General features: G+C 50.1%; 1 pseudogene; it reads right to left on the bottom strand.

The window, feature by feature from the left end:
* Positions 1-1,489: 1,489 nt before the first annotated feature.
* On the bottom strand, positions 1,490-15,995 carry LOC124961055 (cancer-related nucleoside-triphosphatase-like; annotated as a pseudogene).
* Between the last annotated feature and the right edge of the window lie 3,495 nt (positions 15,996-19,490).

Raw genomic sequence — 19,490 nt, 5'->3', positions numbered from 1 at the left:
TCCTGGATATGGCCCCTGCCAAGGCAGCAGGGAAGGAGGGGCAAGGCATCCTGCCATTGCCAGCTCCCTGGGACTTGGTGGGGGGTTGGGGTGAATTACTGAACTTGTGACCTTACAGGGAGCATCTCCATGTTGGCCAGTTTTAAAGGTTCATCCTTTCCTCCCCAAGCCACCCATTCAGAGCTAAGAAGAGTCAATCTGTAAGCCTGGCGTGGAGTGGCTGGCCAGGGCTGCCAGGAGAGGAGGGCACAGGGCAGCAAGCCTTCCCCAACCTGCTCTGCATCCCACTGGCCTCTCATCCAGCCAAAATTCTTCACAAGAGCAGCACTGCATCTGCTCTGTATGCCCCTGAGGGCATTTCTCCTTAAGACCCAGTCCAGCTGCTGGACTGCTGGTGCCCCTCCTCAGGCCCCTGCCTGGTGATAGGGATTGTACAACATCTGCCATGTGCCCCTGAGCATTCTCTGACATGGCAATACAGGAATCACAGCAGGACTTGCCACAGCATCACAGCTACATGTCGCCTGTGAGATTTGAGGCATGTGCACACTAAACCCGCAGAAGGCCTGACAGAGGCACACAGGGCGTGCTGGAAAGGGCACATGCTCCAGAGCCACTCAGGCCCAGATCCCCCTCACATCTGGTCCCAGTGCCCATGGCGAGGCCATGGAGCCAGCTCCACACTCAGGCAGAGCAACACCCCTGCCCCCACAAGCATGAACCCCAAACTAGCCATTCCATCTGTTTTGAAGTAGGTTTCATCGGTTTCCTAATTTAAGACAAAAGCAGAGTTCAGTTCACTTTGCAGTCTCACCACCTGCTTTGAGGACAGCCATTGCCTTTTCCTGGAAGGGAAACAAGGCTCAAAAAGTTAAAAATGCACCCAAACCCACCACCCAGGCAGGTCTCTGAAGGAACCTGGGCCCAGGCCTTGTCACCCTTCAGTCTGAGTGGCAAATGGCAGGACACTCCAAAGGCCACCCACACAAGCACTTGTGTGTTTGAAACACCACGTTTGCTTTAATTTCATTAAGCAACTAACAAAGAATACACAAGAGGTGGGGAGGGAACCCCAAAGGCTTTCTGAAGAATAACAATTCAGTGCTGGAGTGCAGAAGCCCAGAGAGGGGTTTAATTTCCATGACATACAAAATTGATGGGCAGTGAACTCGCTGTCCAATGGCAACACAATGACAAACTTCAAAGGGGACAAATTCCAGGGATTGAGTGCTTCTGCTCAGTTCCTGCTTTACCCTGGCCATGCACATGACTGAAGAGGAAATGAACAGAAAGCCCTGAGCATGAGCAGGCCATGAGGGGCTGCTGGTCAGCCCAAGGCTGCCTGGACTTGCCAAACATTTATGGAAACAGCTGTCAGCCTCCCCGGCTGCAGGGTCCAGATGCATGGAGGCATGCAGCTAGAGGCAGGGCTGGAGGCTGTGCTCCACTGGGCACCTCCACAGGGCAGCACCGCAGGCACCAGCCGGCCTTACTTCCCACAGCTCTGCACCCAGGCCATGACATCCAGTAGAAGGCTGTTTCTCTTCTCCTTGGTGACCTGTGGGAGGAAGTAGGAAGCAGGCCTCAGAATTCCCTCCTTTCCTTTGCCTTGAGATCCGGGAAGGCTGGGAGGCCAGCAGGAGGACTGAGACAGGACAGGTGTCTCCAGTCCCACCATCAGCTCCACAGAGACAGCCCAAGGGACAGCAGGCCAGGTGAGGTGGCACACACCGGCAATCCCACCAGCTCGGGAGGCTGAGGCAGGAGGATCCAAGTTAAAAACCTGCCTCAGTAACTTAGTAAGATCTTGTCTCAAAATAAAAAATAAGAAGGGCTGGGGATGTGGCTTAGTGGTTAAGCAACCCTGGTTCAATCCCTGGTGCCTAAACAAACAAACAAACAAAATAAATAAATAAATAAATAAGAAGGGACAGCAGCTTTGAGTGCTGATGGATCCTGACTTGGGAAGAGTGTGAACCAAGAGCTGTAAGGAAGGCAGGGAGGGGGTAGGGAAGATGGACAGTCACCCTGGAGCAGAAGCAGCCACCAGAGCAGCAAATGACTGAGATCCAGGGACACCCAGAATCCGAGCATGCTCCCAAGGTTAGTATATCTACTTGGCTCACCAGGGACTTGGAGGACCCAAGTGCTGCAAGGGGCCTTGGCTCACCTGGAGGAGGAGGGGGCTGAGCCAGAGAAGCAAGGTTGACAAGGTTCAGACCATAACTCAGCCTCCTGACCCCAGCATGTTCTCCATAGGCAGTACCCTTACAACACAAGGACGTCCAACAAGCAAGCACAGGAAGCAAACCCGGCATCCCTGCCCCTGTGATCAGTTCTTCCCTCACCACCAGTCTGGCAGAACAAAAGGGGCAGAGGAACCAGGGAGAGGGCAGGGCTGATGCTTCCTGTCACTATGCCACCCCTATTCCCCATGCTTATGGGTACAGGGCCGAGGGTGGGACACCACAGAAAGGACACTGACCTGATGGAGGTGGCAGAATAGGGGAAACATAGCATGAACAAGGATGGGGGAGGTCCAAGACTCCCCAGGAAGGGTCCAGAGAGTTGGCAGGGCCTGGGTGGGAGGAAACAGGGCTCAGAAAGGCTTCCACAGCTGGGTGCACCTGGATGCAACCCTGACAGATGGTCAATGGGGAAGGGCACCTGGACAGAGGGGGACATGAGCAAAGCCTCCTGGTATGAGGGAGGGTACACTGGAGACCTGCAGAGGTCAGAACCAGCAGCCTGAGTGGAGGAGCAGCTGGCCCCAAGCAGGCCTGCTCTGGGTTGACTGTGTCCCCCAGAGGTTCATGTGTTGGAAGCCTGATCCCTCAGTGCATGGCATGTGGGGGTGGGGTCTTCAGGAGGCAACCAGGATTAGATGAGTGGCTTTGTGAGAAGGGGAAGCCACCCCAGCTGGCACCAAGTTTCTCCCCATGTGGGGCTCTCTGCCATGTTGGAGAGGGATGTGGATCAATGTCTAAATGGTGACCAGGTCTTCTAGAGAGGGGAGTGGTGCCACTTCTTCTCCACTTGGCTCTTCTACCTGAGGGGGGTGGTTTTATGGAGACATAATTCAGATATCTTAGAATTCACCTTAAGAGTAGAATTCTAGGGCTGGGAATATAGCTCAGTTGGTAGGGTGCTTGCATCACAAGCACAGGGCCCTGGGTTCAATCCCCAGCACTGCGTACATTCAGAGTTTGCATTCCTCACCGCTATCTAACATCAGAACATTTTTATCAAAAACAGAAGCCTCTTCTGGTTACCCCCTTCTGCCCACCCCGGCCTCTGGCAACCACTTCTATCTGCTCTCTCAGTAATGTTGCCTCTCCTGGACATTCTGTGCAAGTGGAATCACAGGTATGTGATCTGTGCCTGGCTTCTTTTACTCAGCATGAGGTGACACTCGTTTACACATGTTGTACAGTGAAACCATTGGTACTTCAGTCCTTTGTGTTGCCAATAACACCCACTGTATGAAAGTATCATGTTTCTTTTATCCCTTCACAGAATTGGGGTGATTCCCATGTTCTGGCTGTAATGCTGCTGTGATTGTTCATTGAAGGTTTTTGTGAACATGCTTTCCATTCTTCTGGGTAAATATCTTGGAGTGGAATTGCTGGTTTTCAGAGGGATTCAAATTTAATTTTTGAGGGACTGCACCTGTTTTCCAGTTTTGGCACCACTGAGGTCACACCAGAAGGCATGAGGGCACCAACACCCGATATCTTCCATTTCTTTCTTTCAGTCGTATTGCAGGCACCCCAAGGGGTGTGCCTTCCCAGCCACCCCTGACACTACATGGCCTTTCATGGGCTTACCTATCACCTATATAGCTTCTGTGGACAAATACCCATTTAGAGTCTCTGTCTATTTTTATGGGTTTATTTTTACTTTATTGTTGAGTTCTTAAAGTCATCTTTGTGTTCTAGGATTCAGGCTCATCTGATACAAAATTTGCTAGCATCTTCTCCCCTCTGTGTGCTCCTTCCTACTCTTGCTGGGTCCTTTGAAGCACAAAGGTTTAGGGTTTTGGTGTGGTCTGACTTATCTAGTTTTTCCTTTGTTGTCTGAGTTCTGGATGTTCTTTCATAGCAGGTTTTGTCCACTTGCTGTTCACAAAGACTTACTCCTATATTTTCTTCCAAGAGTTCTATAGACTTACCTCTTACATTTAAATCTATAAACCATTCTGAGTTAATTTTGTTCACAGTGTGAAGTAAGAGTTCAACTTCATTCTTTTGCATGTGGATATCCAGTTTTCCAGCTGCAATTGTGGAAAATACTGCTCTTTTCCCATTATGCTGCCCAGGCTCCCTCATGGAAAATCAAGTGATCATAGAAACAAGAGTCTATTTTTGAATTTCCACTGTCTTCCAATGGTTTACATGTGCACCCTGATGCCAGTACTACAGTCTCAACTACTGTGGAGTAAATTTTAAAATCAGAAAGTATGAGTACTTCAACACTGTTCATGTTCCAGATTATTCTGGCTGGGCCCCTTGTATTTTTATGTGAATTTCAGGATTTGCTTCTCAATTTCTGCAAAAAGAACCCACCGCCATTGACTTCTGATCTTGTAGTATCCAGCAGTTGGCGAATGAGCCCTGACTCTGGCTTTGCATCCACAGAACAGAGGTGTGGGGAACTGGGGACAGTATTGAATTCCCACTAAGAAGAAAACAGTTTATGTCCTGTTTGTCTAAAATACACATAGCAAGAAGAGCAGGAGGTCTAAAAATTTCCAAATAGAAAGAAGCTGGGACCTAGCATCTAGTACGCTTACAATCCTACAACATAAAAGAGAACTGAAAGAATAAAAATGACTTTGTGGAAAAAGCAAGTTTAAAGGGCTCTGAATCCTTATTATTATAGTAGCTTTTGGTTATATTAATATTTTTATAAAAGAGAAAAATCAAATAACATCTCAGACTCAAGTCACAGAAGAGTCTGCACCCCACTGACAAGCCAGTGCCCCCGACTGCAGGCATGGGTGGATCCTGCCCCCACCACATGTGCTGTGGAGGGGAGAGTCTGCACACCTAGCACCCCACACACGCTCCCAGCCTGCTGGTCTGCTCTGCCCAGTTAATTAGAAAACTAGGAAAAGTACACATATCCCCCAATATCGACCCACAAAAGTTTTCTCCTTTTGCCTCCAAGGCATCAACATGGCCGTTACCTGTTTTCACAGTTAGCTTCCGTGAGCCAAACAATGCAATAAGTTCAAAACAAAAACAGTTCTCGGTGTTATATTTAGAGAGCAATAGGCTTTAGAAGCCATAAAAAAATATGGTCAAAGTTCTGAAAGAGCAATATGACCTCGGGAAGACCATGGTCAGTACCCAAGACCCTCCTGTGGTCTGGAAGGTCCTCAGTCAGAACCAGCAGGACCAGGAGCTGTAGGAGTGCCCAGCAGGTCAGGGAAGCACCTGGGCAGACCAAGGTGGGATGATGGCTGACATCAGCAGCTCAGCTTCTGCTGGAACCAAAGGGAGACAGCAGGGGGCAGAGGCAGGAGCATTCTGGGGCAGGTAGGCAGCATTGCAGCTTGGATGCCAGACAGCAACCCCACTGCAGTCAGGGACACAAGGCACCAGGGGGTGCCAGGCTCATCACACCATGAGCTCCCACTGCAGAGGATGTGATGTGGCTCAGAACCTCGCCAATGCTGAGACGTGGACTAGAAGGCAGAAGACCAAGTCGATGACTTCTCTCTCAGAAACCAACAGCATGCGATGGCAAAGTCCCCTCCAAACTCAACAGCAAGCCACAGGAGACAAACTCTCATCCCAGCTCCACTAGCGTGCTCCTCCTCCTGCCTCAGGCCTGTGCTCAAGTGGCATGCTGAGAGACCTTGTACCCACTCCAGAGGCCTGTCCACCCTGCCTGACCTTCCCTTCTACCCAGACATGGCTGGACACATCCCACAAATGCTTGGTTGGTGGGTCCCCTCCATGCAGCAGGGGCGCCTGCCTCATGGGGCAGGGAGCAGCACCAGGCTAAGTGGAGGTGAGGCCAGTCCACAGAAGCTCCCCCACCCCACCTGCTGGGCAGCAGAGGCATGAGGATACCTTCCTTCTGGAGACCGTCTTTCTTCGTCTACCTACACATCTGGGTGTCGCCATTCCTGCCTCACCAGTCAAACATGAACTCAGGAGCTTGAGACGCTGCCACCAGCACACAGCTCGACCTCCGCACAGTGCTCTCTCCCCCGTGCTCCTGAGGGATCTTTACCTGGATGGAGTCCTCCAACCCTGGGGCCCTGAACCGATGGGCATCTCTGGCTGCAAATGGGTGTGTCAAGAGTCAGGTGCCACTTCTCCCACACTGCTCTCGGGACTCGAGTCAGTGCCCACAGGTCTGGTCCTGAGGTTCTTGGCACGGATTTCTTTGGTTTACCCAGCTGTGGTTCACAGCAGGCTTTTGGAATCTGTAGGTTTATGTCTTTAGCAAACACGGGGAGATCTGGGCTACTGTTTACCATCCGTCCCTAGGGTTCATTCTTGAAATTTTTATTCTGCCTGCTGTTCTGTCTTTGAGTCTGCTAGTTCTTTCTTCTGTCATCCTCAGAAGGTGGGTACACAGATTAATGTTTTAATTTGGTTACTATACTTAACAGTTGTAAAATCTTCCTGTGATTCTTCTATTGTATCTATTTTTGCTGAAACTTTCACTCTGAGACTTTCAGTTCTTCATTTGTTTCCAGGGCCTGTGATGGTCACTGAGGCAACACAGGATGCTGGGCCCAGTCCCGCCCTGACTCCAGCACCATGGCTGGAAGCCCAAATCTCCTGGCCACCCCTTCATTCCAGCTACAGCACACCCAGCTTTCAGGACAAGTGACCTATGGCCTAGTCTGTTATCCATTAGCTGCATGCCTGGCACAACCTGATGAGCGGATGGCACTGGCTAGGTGGCACGCCCCTCACCCTGGTAATCACTCAGCCAGGCAGGGCTGCACAGCTCCACCTGGGGCCTGGAACTGTCTGCCTTCTCTTGTTCCTTCAGGAGTTGTGGATCCTCCCTGCCCCTCTGCTTAGACACCCTCTCCCTGGCCCTGCCTGCCTCTCAGTCAGGTCTCCTCACAGGTGCCTGCTCCAGGACACTGTGGCCAGAGGCCACTCTCAGACATATTCAGACATCCACTGCCTCTGGGAATCAGAAAGAACCCAAAACACACATCAGCCAACCACTCAGTCTGCTGGTAAGGACATGAGGGTCCTCATTTTTAAGCCAGAACCACAAGGGTCACACCCACAGCGCCAGGGCAGCTGGAGAAGAGTAGAGCATGCAGCCCCCTCCCTAGCTCTCTCAGAGCTGATGCCTTCTGTGCCACAATAGGAACAATGACTGCCCTGCTGGAGGACAGCCTCCCCCTGGAGAGGGGACGTGGCCTCATCTTAAGACACAGCATGCACTTCTGGATGTGGCCCTCAGCTCCCCTGACCCTCCCTTGACTTTCGGGTTCCTGGTGCTAACAAGGGACCAAGCCCAGTCTTCCAGCATGGACGTGCCATCTCCTGCTCCTCCAGCACCACTGTCTCCATGACCACAGACACTGTCATCACAAACCTCTACCTTGGAGGTGGTACGCAGAGGGGCAGGTGGTGGCACTTGGCTCTGAGGCCACTGACATAAGGACTCAGCCTTCACACCTTTTCAGCCTCACTCAGACATCACCTCCTGGGACAGACCTCCCTTGAGCACTGCCCACCACCAGGCCACCTGGCCGTGCTGCTCTTCCCAGCCCTCAGCAGCAGCTGGAACCACCTCCTGCATCTGCCTGCACATGTGACACTCAGCTCCTGTACTCGGTCCCATGCTCCTGGGGAACAGACCCACCAAGATGTGAACAGTGCCCTGCACACAGTAGGTCCTCAGTCTGCACCAGCCAAGGGAAGGAGGTGCACACACCTCCCAGATCTGGTTGGTTCAACCCCAACATGGTCCTTTACTGCCACACACAGGATGCACTGGTGGCAACATCCCAGCAGGACCAGCGGGCCAGGGGACCTTGCAACCAGTGAGGCAGGTGCTCACTCTGCTCTAACCTGCTGAGGCCACATACCCTCCACTCACCACCTGCCTCTGGGAAGCTTTTAACCTGCGGTGGGGGTGGCATGACTGGAGCTCGCCAAGGGCAATTGCAGGCACACAGGAGGGCAGCAGGGAGGACAAAGAGGCACGAGAGGGACTTTGGAGGGCAGCGGGCTGGGATACTCAGGGGCTCCCAAGGTTTGTCAGTGCATGGAGGATGGTGTCATTCTAAAACCCTAAGATTCAACTCGGTGATGTTGCAGCACAGGGGCACGTGGGGTCAGAGGAGCAGGTGAGGGCAGGGTGCCTGCAGACAGGGTACACTCATGCTGAACACCTTCACATCAGGCCTGCCCCAGATATTCTCCACCAGGGCCAGCAGCTTTCCTTTTGGGGCTGGAATGGTGCCCAGGATGATGGTTGCTGGTGAGGACAGAGTCTGGTGCACAGCCTGGATGAAGGGCTGGCTGAAGAGCTCCATCTTCCTGATTTCATTGATGACACACACTCTGGGTCCGAGGCCTCCAGCAGGAAACCACCTGGGGATGGAGACAATCACTGTACACCAGGCCACACTACTTGTAGGGCCCCACATGCCACAGGCTGTCCTCACGTGCAGACTAACAAGAAGGGTGAGCCTAGGAGCCTGTAGCACCAAGCACTCGGTTCCCAAGCCCTGGCTTCTTGCAATATTTTATTCCTCACAATGGTTCCAACAGTGACCCCACCTTATGCTTACATGTACAAAGAAAATAAAGGGTACCCTAATACCTCAGGTTTAAAGAAAGGAGACAGCAAGGCTGAGTGCCATGGCAATACTGGCCTCTTGACTCCAACTCTGAGTCTTGCTCCAAGAGGTCTAGACTAGCACTGGGCGCTCCCATCCAGGCCCAGCAGCAGAGGGTGCTCCATGGCACCCCAGTGTCCCTGTCAGGGCCTGTAGCCAGGCCAAGGCTCCTCCTTGGTGTCCTACATGCCCCTCAAGGTCCCATGCACACCATTGCCAAATCCACAACACACAGGTTCTCGGCTGGGAGAGCTGTCCTAGGACTGAGAAGGTCCTACAAGCTGACAGGCAGAGGGGCACCATAAAGAACCCCTCCTGTGAAACAGGCCCTGAGAACCAGCCAGGAGGCTTGGGCTGTGAGACCCTGGGACAGATCAACAGCCACTCTGGCCCCTCTCCCTGGCAAATACAGACCCAGCTATGGAGGGGCCCTGCCAGGCAACGCTGCTGTCGTCCAAATGCTCCAGGATGACCAGAACCACCCCTCCAAGGAAGCCCCACAGAGCAGAGCGCCTTCAGGCTGCCCAGCTGCTGCAAGGCAGGTGTGCACACTTTCTCCAGGTGCCTGCCCACACTGAGAGCACCGTGAGGAGTCCTGGAGTCCAACAAGAGGAGCCCCACTCCGAGGCCCCAGCCACTCCCATGTGACACACACCTGCACACCTTCCCAGGAACCAGGAACTGTGTCCAAGAAACCCCTCTCACCACGAAGAAACTGCTCTCCAGGGGCAGAACACATGTGCCCCACAGCCAAGGCACGGGTGTGAGCACCACCTTATGGAGCAGGCTCCCCCAGTGACCTGCTGGGCAGCAGACCTGACCACAGGTGCAGGGATTGCTGTCCTCGCACCAGCAGCATTAAAACTGTTTTCAAAAAGTTTCATATGCTAGTAAAAATTTTACCACTATTTGAACTTTGGAGAAAAGCTCTTATCTCTGCCACCGGCTGTCCTTCTCTTTATTAGAAACCACCTGGAGTGGGGAGAACAGACTGCCCACTACAGGGAGGTGGTGACAACTGGCAAGTGGCTGGGGATAAGAGAAGTTCAGCTACAATACCAGCTGGGGGTTTGGCTCCCCAAGGTGCCACACCTTGGTGCAATGCGCATTTCAAGGAGGAGTTAAATCTGCTTGCCTGTAGGGTCTGCAGGGGATACCATGCTGCTCAGAGTCCTGCAAACAGCCTCCCCAGGAAAGATTCTAAAGAAGGGAGAGAGAGGAACACCACTGAGGCCTCAGGAAGGAGGCTGACTGGAAAATGACCATGTCCTCCACATCAACAGGACCCTCACTCTGCACAGTCCCTGTCACCCCATGTGACCTCCAACACGCCTCAATTCCACAACTCAGGACAGTTCTGCCTGAAGAGCTGTGTAAAACTGTGCCACCAGGAAGACCTCAGTAAAACAGGAATGCAGAGGCAGTGTTCTGAGGATGGAGCCTCCAGCCGGACAGTCTACACTCGGTAACGTCAATGCCACCACGCTGCTACCACCAGCACAGGACAATGCAGGAGGACCAACGTGTGGGGGGCAATGTTGCAATGGTAATTAAACAGTGCAGTATTGATGCAAAAATGAAGGGCCAGCATCAATGAGGGACGGCCCTCGAGCATTTCGCACACACATTTAAACATGACTTATGAAACAAAATACACTGATTGAATGTGAGTTGTCTCATAAACGGTTTTAGCAAACTAGCTAAGTATCTGGAAGGAAACCAACTGTCTCCCATGTTACATTTGAAATAAATTCAGGTGGACTGACAGCATAAGTGCTTTTTTAAAAGCACAGGGAAGAAGAAAAATAAAGTAAAATGTTATGTTAAATTTGAATAGGACTGAACTAAGTGACAAGCAGAAAAACAGAATCAATAAATATAAAAAGGTCATCTGCCTTACAAAGGGGGAATGGGAAGAAGAATCCCACAATAATTTAGACTAAAGAAACCAAACAATGGAAATCCTTAAACATTATTAGAACCTTAAAAATGCAAATCAAGACCAGGAAGTGTCTTAGAACTGTGAATCAGGTACCTGCAACGTGCCTGACAGTCTGTCCTCACACCATAGAGGACCAGAATGGCCCTGGGACCAGGTTCCTCACACCATGCTGCCCTTCAGGCCCTGTGGGAGGCCAGCCCCAGCTGGAGGCAGAGCTCCTGCTTGGTGGCAAGATCACTTCCCACTGGGAACAAGGTGTCTGACACGAGGGAACCACAGTAGATCAAAGATGAAATGCCCACTCAGAGAGTCGATCATGAACCTCAGTTCTGAAGATTATTAAGATATGAGACCATGTCAGATCACTCAGTCAGTCTGCAGGAAAAACAAACCAGGCCCATAAACTGGGAGGGGCTGTTTCTTCAGTTCTGGATGACTGAACCAACAGACTAGGCAGTCAGGCAGGCAAAGTATGCCAGCAGTAGCTATGCCATGGTAAGACCTGAGTAACTCACATTGTCCTTCCTTTTTTTACAACTTTTTTTTTTTTTTTTTTTTTACGATGGACAGAGAAAATTTCAATATTTAGGAAAAACAATGTGATAGCTCTCAAGTAAGGTGAGGTCAGCCCTGGATGAGCAATCAACCCAACTGGGCCTGCAGGGGGCTTCCTAGAAGCCCAAGACCTTTCCCATGGGCACTGGCCTCCCTCCTTCCCCTTCCATGTCCCTGCTCTGCTCCATCTCTGCTCTGGTCTGCAAAGTGTGGCAGATACCCATGCTGAGGTGAGCCTGCGAACCTGAGCCTCCTGGGCCTCCTCCACCCCAAGGTGCTGGCAGCTCCTGGCCAGTCCTGCTTCCCTGGGGACCAATGGGCAGGTCACACTGGTCTAACCTGAGAATTATTTTCCATACATTTTTCAGAGTATTTTTAAAAGAACTCAAACAACCCTCCACCCACATTGAGGCTTTTACACATGACAGACATTTCTTAACTTTGTCAGATCTGCTTCTCCAGGTCCTGCAAGCTCAACACTGGCCCTGGATGGAAGGTCTCACCCGTTCCCCTGGAGTTTCTAGAGCTTCCAACCCACCCTGTCACTACCTGCCAACAGCAAATCCTGTCTCTTCACACACCCCTATTTTTGTCACCTAATTTTTGTGTTTTTATAAAAACTAAACTCTAATTCCTTCTGCTTTCTTCATCACAATAATATATGGGGGATGGGAGAGACATTTTTGTTCTAGAAAAGAAATCCAAGCCCTAACTGGGTAGAAATGCCCTGTGGGGGGCCGTGTCTGCCTGGCACCTGAAGGTCTGCAATGCTAATCAGAACTCTCTTTGTTCCTTAATGAAGAAGACAGATGTAAGCTCTTGATGTGGTCAGTACAGGAGTGTTTATGTAACCCTGCAGCTAGACATCAGGTATGCACCCTCTTCTCCCAGAACTCTGCTGACAGGAAGTAAAAATCAATTCTGTGTATTGATCCATGCTGAAAGTCAGACTCTTCCCTTGGAATTTCATTAAAGCATCTCACTTGCTGTTTGGACATTGAGATGGAGATATCTGGTAGAAAAATACCACATTCTCTGTTCCCATGAAACTCAGCAGGGGGAGGTTTCCAGGGGAAAGAGGGTGAGGAGGGGGGTGGTGGGTGCAGCAGAGGCAGAGAACTAACTCATGGGCTGGGGAGCTGAAGCCCCACCAACAGGGGAGAAGACCCCACCAACTTGAGGCATCCTCAAGCAGCTGACTTTGAACTCCAGTGGTCTTGGCAACCACCAATCCACTGCGCTGTTCAACTGCGCTCTGGTGCTCAGGGGCAGAGGCACAACTTGGGAAGATGGTGTGCCAACAACCAAGATGGAAGGTCCTGAGAGCCTGGGATGGGATGACCCTGGCACCTGTGGGCTGGAGCACAGCCGGATGACCTCAAAGGCAGCAGGGTCAGCTGGCACAGGGCCTTCCAGTCCACTGGAAGCACACTGGACCTCAGTCCTGGTGCAGTGGAAAACCCTTGAGATGAGTTCACACCGCTCCATTTCCCTAAGTCACTCTGTAAGATCCTCAACAGGGCCCCAGAGCCCTGCACCTGTGTCCCCAGCACCTTCCTCTCCTCTTCACTCCTGCCATCTAGAAGATTCTCCCTGGACCACCCCTCCCCAGTCATTCCCACACTCTCTTCTCTTCTCCTTTCAGTGTGGACCTCAGCTCCTCAGAGCCCCTTCCTGGCCTCCTGGGCCCAGCCATCCCCACACTGCTCTCACGGCACTGCTGGAGGGATCCCTGTCCTCATCTCCCATCTGTGTTCACGCTAGACTGAGAGTCTCCAGAGATGAGCTTATGTATGTTTTATTCATGATCCTGAACTTGATCCAGGACTTGATGATATGTGATAAACAGATGCAAAGAGGCAATAGATAATCAATAAAGCCAAAAGCTAGTTCTTTGAAAAGATCCTCTAAATTGAAAAAGTTTTCAGTAGACTGATTAAGGAAAAAAAAAAATGGGAAAAGAGCTAAATAAAGAATAAATGAAAGAAACTTCTGTCAACACAATCAAGCTTATAAAATAAAATTAGTATATAACTTAGATGAAATAGACAAAATGCCAAAAGGTACAAATACCACAACTGATCCAGTAAGAAATCAAAAACCAGCAGATATATAACAAATAAAGAGACTAAACTAGTAATTAAAAAGTTTCTAATAAAAAACTTTTTACACCTGTATGACTTCCATACATTAAAAAAAAAAATGAATACCAACCATTTCCAAACTCTTCTCTTTGAGAAGGGAGACAAGTATTACCCTAAGACCAAAGCCAGACAAACATTCCCAGGAAATAAAGTGAGAGCACATTTCTCAGAACACAGATGCAGAAACCCTTGGTGCCAGCAATGAACACAGCCACAGATAAAGGGCTCCAGACCCAGGGAAGGTAGGGCAGTACTGTCTTTGGGGTACAGGCAGCTGGACTTGGGAGCCTTCCTGCTCTCCCTAATGTGGAGTATCAACATGTGCCGACCAAGAGGCAAGTGTGCAGCCCAGGGTATCACGCTGCATTTCCTCAGCTCAACTGCTTGAAGAGTTTAAACCACAAAATGCAAATCTGACCTCCCTGGAAGAGCAAATGCCATTCTGTTCCCATCTCAATTCCTGTGATGCAAAGCACAGGCAGGCTCAGGAGACAGGAACACTCACGTTCCTCATGATGGAAAGTACCAACTGCTCGAAAGAAGTCATCAACCACATACTGCCCCACCTGGCACTCACACTTCCCTGGCATTGGCTCTGACCTGTGAGAAAAGACACTGTTTTGAGGACGGCTCCTGCACTGATTCCTGGTGCTCAGCAGCCCCCCACACAGCTGGCCTTCTGCACTTTCCCCCATCCTCAGCAACCACCCAGTGAAGATGCTCTGTGAGCACTGGCCCCACTGTTCTCCCCTGGGAATGGTGCTCACTGTGTGTCTGCACACCACCAGGCCTTGCAGTGTGACCGCAGCCCCAGTGCCCAAGCTGTCTGGAAAGTGGGGTCAGACACAAGGCTAAGATTTAACAAGGGAGAAAAGCACAGGACTCTGGGGCCCACATTCCAAATTAAACATGATTTCATGCTTGCTATTCATGTGGTGGTCTGTTTATTTCTCTGGGACATCTCTCAAGCCCTAGATACATCAAAATAGAGGAGGTCATTGGGCTCAGCCCCAAATCCAGGGAGACACAGATTCTGAACCCTTGGGAGAGGGAGGCAGAGTGGCATCCAAGGACCCCACAGGGAACTTTTGGAAAACTTAATGCTGGTGGGATCAGACTATAAAAGCTCTGAACTTGGAGAGAAGGATTGCTTAGGGATAAAATGTACAGTAATGAAGCATCAGTACCTGACTCTGGACAGAGGCCCCCAAGCTCTGGACAAAGTGATGACATCAAATCCTGTCCTTCTTCCTCCCTGCCTGACTTTGTCTGTATAAAATCCATCCACAGGCACCCCAGAGGACTTTAAAACCTCACTGGCTTTCTGGATCAAGGTCGTTTTTCCAACCCCTGAAAAAGAGAAGGAGACTCATCAGGAAGCACTCTCCGTAGAGCACACAGCACGTGCCACCTGCAGGAGAGCAACCAAGGGAGGCAGAGGAGCAACCACACGCAGATTTGTGAATATTAATTTCACTCTGATCTTGATTGCTCCAGGTGTGAAAAGTTTCAATTCTAGTAGAAACAAACAAGGAAAACATGAACGGCATCCTGAAGTCTATTCTCAAGTTCTGAAACATCCTCAGCTTGGTCACAGACACACCCCCAGCATGCAATGCACATTCCAGATGGTATCAGGCCACGTTTACATCCAGAACTGAGCTGCTTTTCCTCCCAGGTTCACCCTCCTCACTTTCCCACCTGGGAACAACAGGGGTCATACTTGGTCAGAGGATGGACACTGGAGAGCAGGACTATGCTTACTAGGGGGGGGAGAATCACTTCATTCCACACTGTCTATTGAAAATGCATCTCTTAAATCCCAAATCTCCTAAATCCCCTCTCACACACACTGCTTGGTAAAATAAAATTCCAGAGTCTGCACGATTCAATGAAACCGCACTGAACCTCTGAAGAGGCCATATCCAGGTGGAAGGCCCTGCAGTGCTTGGCCTGGTTGACAGGAATAGGCTGAGGGGGAGATGGAATGCTGCAGGTAAGATCCAGGCTTATCTTGGGTACCTTTAGTCCCTACCCATTGACTACCAACCTTGGCATCTGACCTAGCATAAACTCCTGCGCCATGAGCTAAGTTGGCTCCAGCTTCCACCACCCTGAAGCTAAGAATACTCCCTCTGCAGCCTGTGGAAGATTCTCTGCTCTGCAGCAGCCCAACCTGCGGCTCCCACAGGTGTACTGGTACGTGCACTGATTTACAAGTTTTTTTCTGAACTGTGACTTTGAGTTCCTGCAACCTCCTCACACTGGAGCCAGTCGTCCAGGGTAACCTGAATCCGTGTCTGGGCCTGGGTCACTCATCTGGCTCAGGAGAACCATCTCTTTTCCTTAACCTTGGTGCAAGAGAGGTTTCTGCATGGATGTAACCTTTGCTTCTTGGAGCTAAGTGAGAGGCACCAGTGAGGAGGCCCTGCGGTAGTGTTGTGGGCCTCCTCCCTGGCGCAGAGGCTACCACAGCCCCGCGCTCACCTGGTGGCCCAGTCAGGAACACTTGGCTCACCATCCCGGGAGGCCTAATTACCCACCATCGCTGCAGCCCAGAGCGCCCGGGCAGCTTTATGGAAACTTGGCTTCCAGCTTCAGGATGCAGAGTGTGAAGACAAAGATCCAAAGATCTTTGGAGATCCAGCAGATCCAAAGATCTCACTGGCTTTTACTGTGTGTGAAAATGGAATCCGAGTTGGCCAAGAGCAGGGCAGAGGAGGTTGGCTTTACATGCAGAAGAGGCTAAACAAAGGGCTACTCCCTTATGTGGCTAAAACAGAAGGAACTTCCTAGCTTGCTGATTCAGGCCAGCTGGAGCCTGTTATTGCTTTAGGAAGACTGGCCTCATTGGAAGTTCAGTTTGATAACCAGGCAGTTATACAAGCGACTCCATTCTGGTTTGTTCTGGTATGCAGGGGCCTAGCTCAGGAGCTCAGTAAATAATTGCCTCTCCTGAACAGAGTCTAACAGGAGTAATTGTTCTTCAGTCCTCTGCATCTTGCCCTTTTTTCAGGAAGTTCCCAAAATCCACTGAGTGAGAGCCACTGGTTCTGGTGGACATCCCATACCTGTGGCCACTCTGGGAAGTCAGGCTCCCCCATACTCCACCTGGAGAATTTCAGGCAGAGAATTAAGTAGCTCCCTTTCTCACTTAACCATTTCAAGTTTCAACCCCTCAAGTGAAGTGGCCTTGGACCAGATTTACCTGTAAAGTCTTTCAGTCTCACATGTGGTTTGACTTGTGAGCAATCATTCTCCATCCTGGCTGAGAAAGCAATTTCAGTGAGTGCTCAGCTTAATTGGTTTGCACCCACACATCAGACCTCCCAGACTCCAGTTAGCTGGCAATATGTGACAGTCATGTGACCTCAGTTTCTTGCTTAAAACAAAAATTAAAAATGAGTCAGAATTATAAGATAGAACTGTCACCACCATTTTTGCAACATTTATAACAGTATATTATTATAACAATATATTACTTATTATTCCAAGGGGTAATGTAATGTAGAGCCTTCTACATCTTGCATCTGCAAGAAAATTGGAAGTCAATGAACAGAGGACGTAGCAAAGTAAGCCCATAGAAGGATCTTCCTAAAGGAAGAAAGAAAGAAAGGGAAAGGAAACATGTAGTCCAATGTAGAATGTATCTCTTATTCTAAAACTTGAATTATAAATGTTTATTAGGTAACATTTCCCATCACTGACAGGCAGTCTGGAAGGGGCTTACTGAGCATCTTGTGAAGCCCTGCAAGGGATTCTGTCATGAATGTAGGTAGCTCAAGGATGTATAGAATCAAGATCTAGAGATTCAGTGTTAGGTCAGGAAAGAGAAAGAAAACTTTCTCAAATGGATATTCTTTATCCATTAACAACTACTTCTTTTGGCAAGGTGGGGTCACAGGTGTTTTCACTCCTTGATAATTGATTGAACACTGATTTGTACAGTTTTCTTTACATGTTGTGTTTTATAGCTACAGCGATAGCACAGGTTAAATAGCTATGTGTTCTAGAGATTAACAAGAGGGGACAACATGATTAGCAACAAAATACCATCCTGAATGGAATTTTTCCTTGTCATCTAATCAAGGTGCTATGGACTCTGTCACCGAAATTCATACTGAACTGCTCCCCGCAATGCAAAGGAGCAGGAGGTGAGTAGGTCACAAGGACAGAGTCCTCATGAATGGAATCTGTGTTCTTGCAAACAGATGGATGGGACCTCTGCTCACTCTGCTCCCTGCCAGCTGAGCACACAAGATCAATATTGGCAAACCCAGAAGGGACCTTCACCAAGAACCTCAGGAGGCCTCAAGAACCCTGCTCTTGGGCCTCCTGCTGCAGAATTGTGAGAAACACACATTTGCTGTTAAGCCATCCAGTCCAGTGTTCTGTTACAGTAAACTGAGTAGTGATACTGGTCCATTGGACATCAGGAACAGATCCTTATTCCCTAGAAGATTAAATGCCCAAGAAATGCTGAGGCTAGCATAGAAAGCAAGTTTTAATTAAGAAAGGGTCACAAACAGACTTCTCTGAAAAGCAGAGTTCCTAGAGCTGGCTTCTTTGGAAGGGGGTGAGTCTTGCTCTTTCATAGACCCCAGAAACCCTCTTTTTGATTATTGTCTTCTCTTCCTTTCTGAAAGCAGGGACAGGGAGGTCAATTGTTAGCACCCCAGGGTGCCCAGGAGCATGAGGGCAGAGGTTAGCAATCCACTGTTATCTGTTTGATAACAGTCCTCATCCTCTCCTGACCCCATCATTCATTAGCTGCCCTGATTGCCCGACCTTCCCCTTCCTCAGCTTGCTGAGGAATGTGACAGGTTCTAATGTGGGGAGCATGTTAGAGATAGTGTCAGACCAGCTGGTGCCAGACCAGAGCACACTTATCCATCTGCTCCTGTGCTGGACATCATGGATGCCGTGGATGTGGCTGAAGAGGCAAGCCGAGGCTCTGTCCAGCTCATCCAACACACCAAAAGGCTGTAACCATGAGGTGGACATCCACAACCAGAGCTCATAAACTGTGCTGAACCCAAAGCCTTTGGAGGAGCAGAATGGAGCAGAGCTGGACGGCATCAGAGAGAACGGCTAACACTTGCTCCCCTGCGGCCCCCGTCATGGCCGAGGAGGAGCCAAGCATAGTTCCTTGACTAAGATGCAGCGTGGTGAGCATGCCCTGGGTTCAGCACTAGGAGGAACAGGTTAGGTTAGGATAGGTTTGTGGTGACATGTGAGGCCTGTGGGGAGCATGATAAAGTGAGTTAACTGGCCAGCTGACTCTAGTCCTTAAGACACCAGCGACACCAGCCAGCTCAGGTCAGGCAGAGCTCCAGGCAAATTGCTTTTTGGCAAAGAAAGCATGTGGGGATCAGCATAGTGTGCCAGTGTTATACAGTTATTCTCTTAGCCTGGGTCCCACTGTTCTCATCTTTCTGTCCCCTTACACTGTGACACAGATAGATATTCCCAAGGAACAGGTGACTGTAGTCCTTTTTCCTGCAGAGCTGGGTGCAGCCCCCTTTGCTAGAAGACAGCACTGTTCTTCAGGGAAGCAGTTTGTGAATACCTCTGTAACTAGAAAAGCCCATGAAGTCCTGAAAAACAGGATTTTGTGGATTTTTTCCATACTTCCCTTGGCCCAGGGCTGTCCTACTTTTAAAACTACAATTCCCCTGTCTTAGGAAACCCCTCAATCCCTGGCCAACCAGCTGAAATGACCAGAATTCTCTCTAGCCTCATGAAATAATGGGGGTAAACAAGATTTTCAGGGTGAACTGCCAAGGACCAGCAAGGTGCAGGGGAAAGGAGGCCAGAAGCAGAGCTGCTTGGTTTTATCGTCATCTCCCAGGGAGGCCCCACTGTTTTCTTCAGGTTCAGGGTCATTCCTCCACCTGGATCCCATCAGTTGAGGACCTGTTGTGTGAAATATAGTGTGGCACTTGTTCTGGCTTGATCCCCAAACCCCTGCATCTAATGAATATTGAGAGTTGGATCTGAAGGGAGCTGGCTGTTG

This window comes from Sciurus carolinensis, chromosome 12 (assembly GCF_902686445.1).
Source record: "Sciurus carolinensis chromosome 12, mSciCar1.2, whole genome shotgun sequence".
Taxonomy (NCBI): domain Eukaryota; kingdom Metazoa; phylum Chordata; class Mammalia; order Rodentia; family Sciuridae; genus Sciurus; species Sciurus carolinensis.
This window is presented reverse-complemented; position numbering and strand designations above follow the sequence as displayed.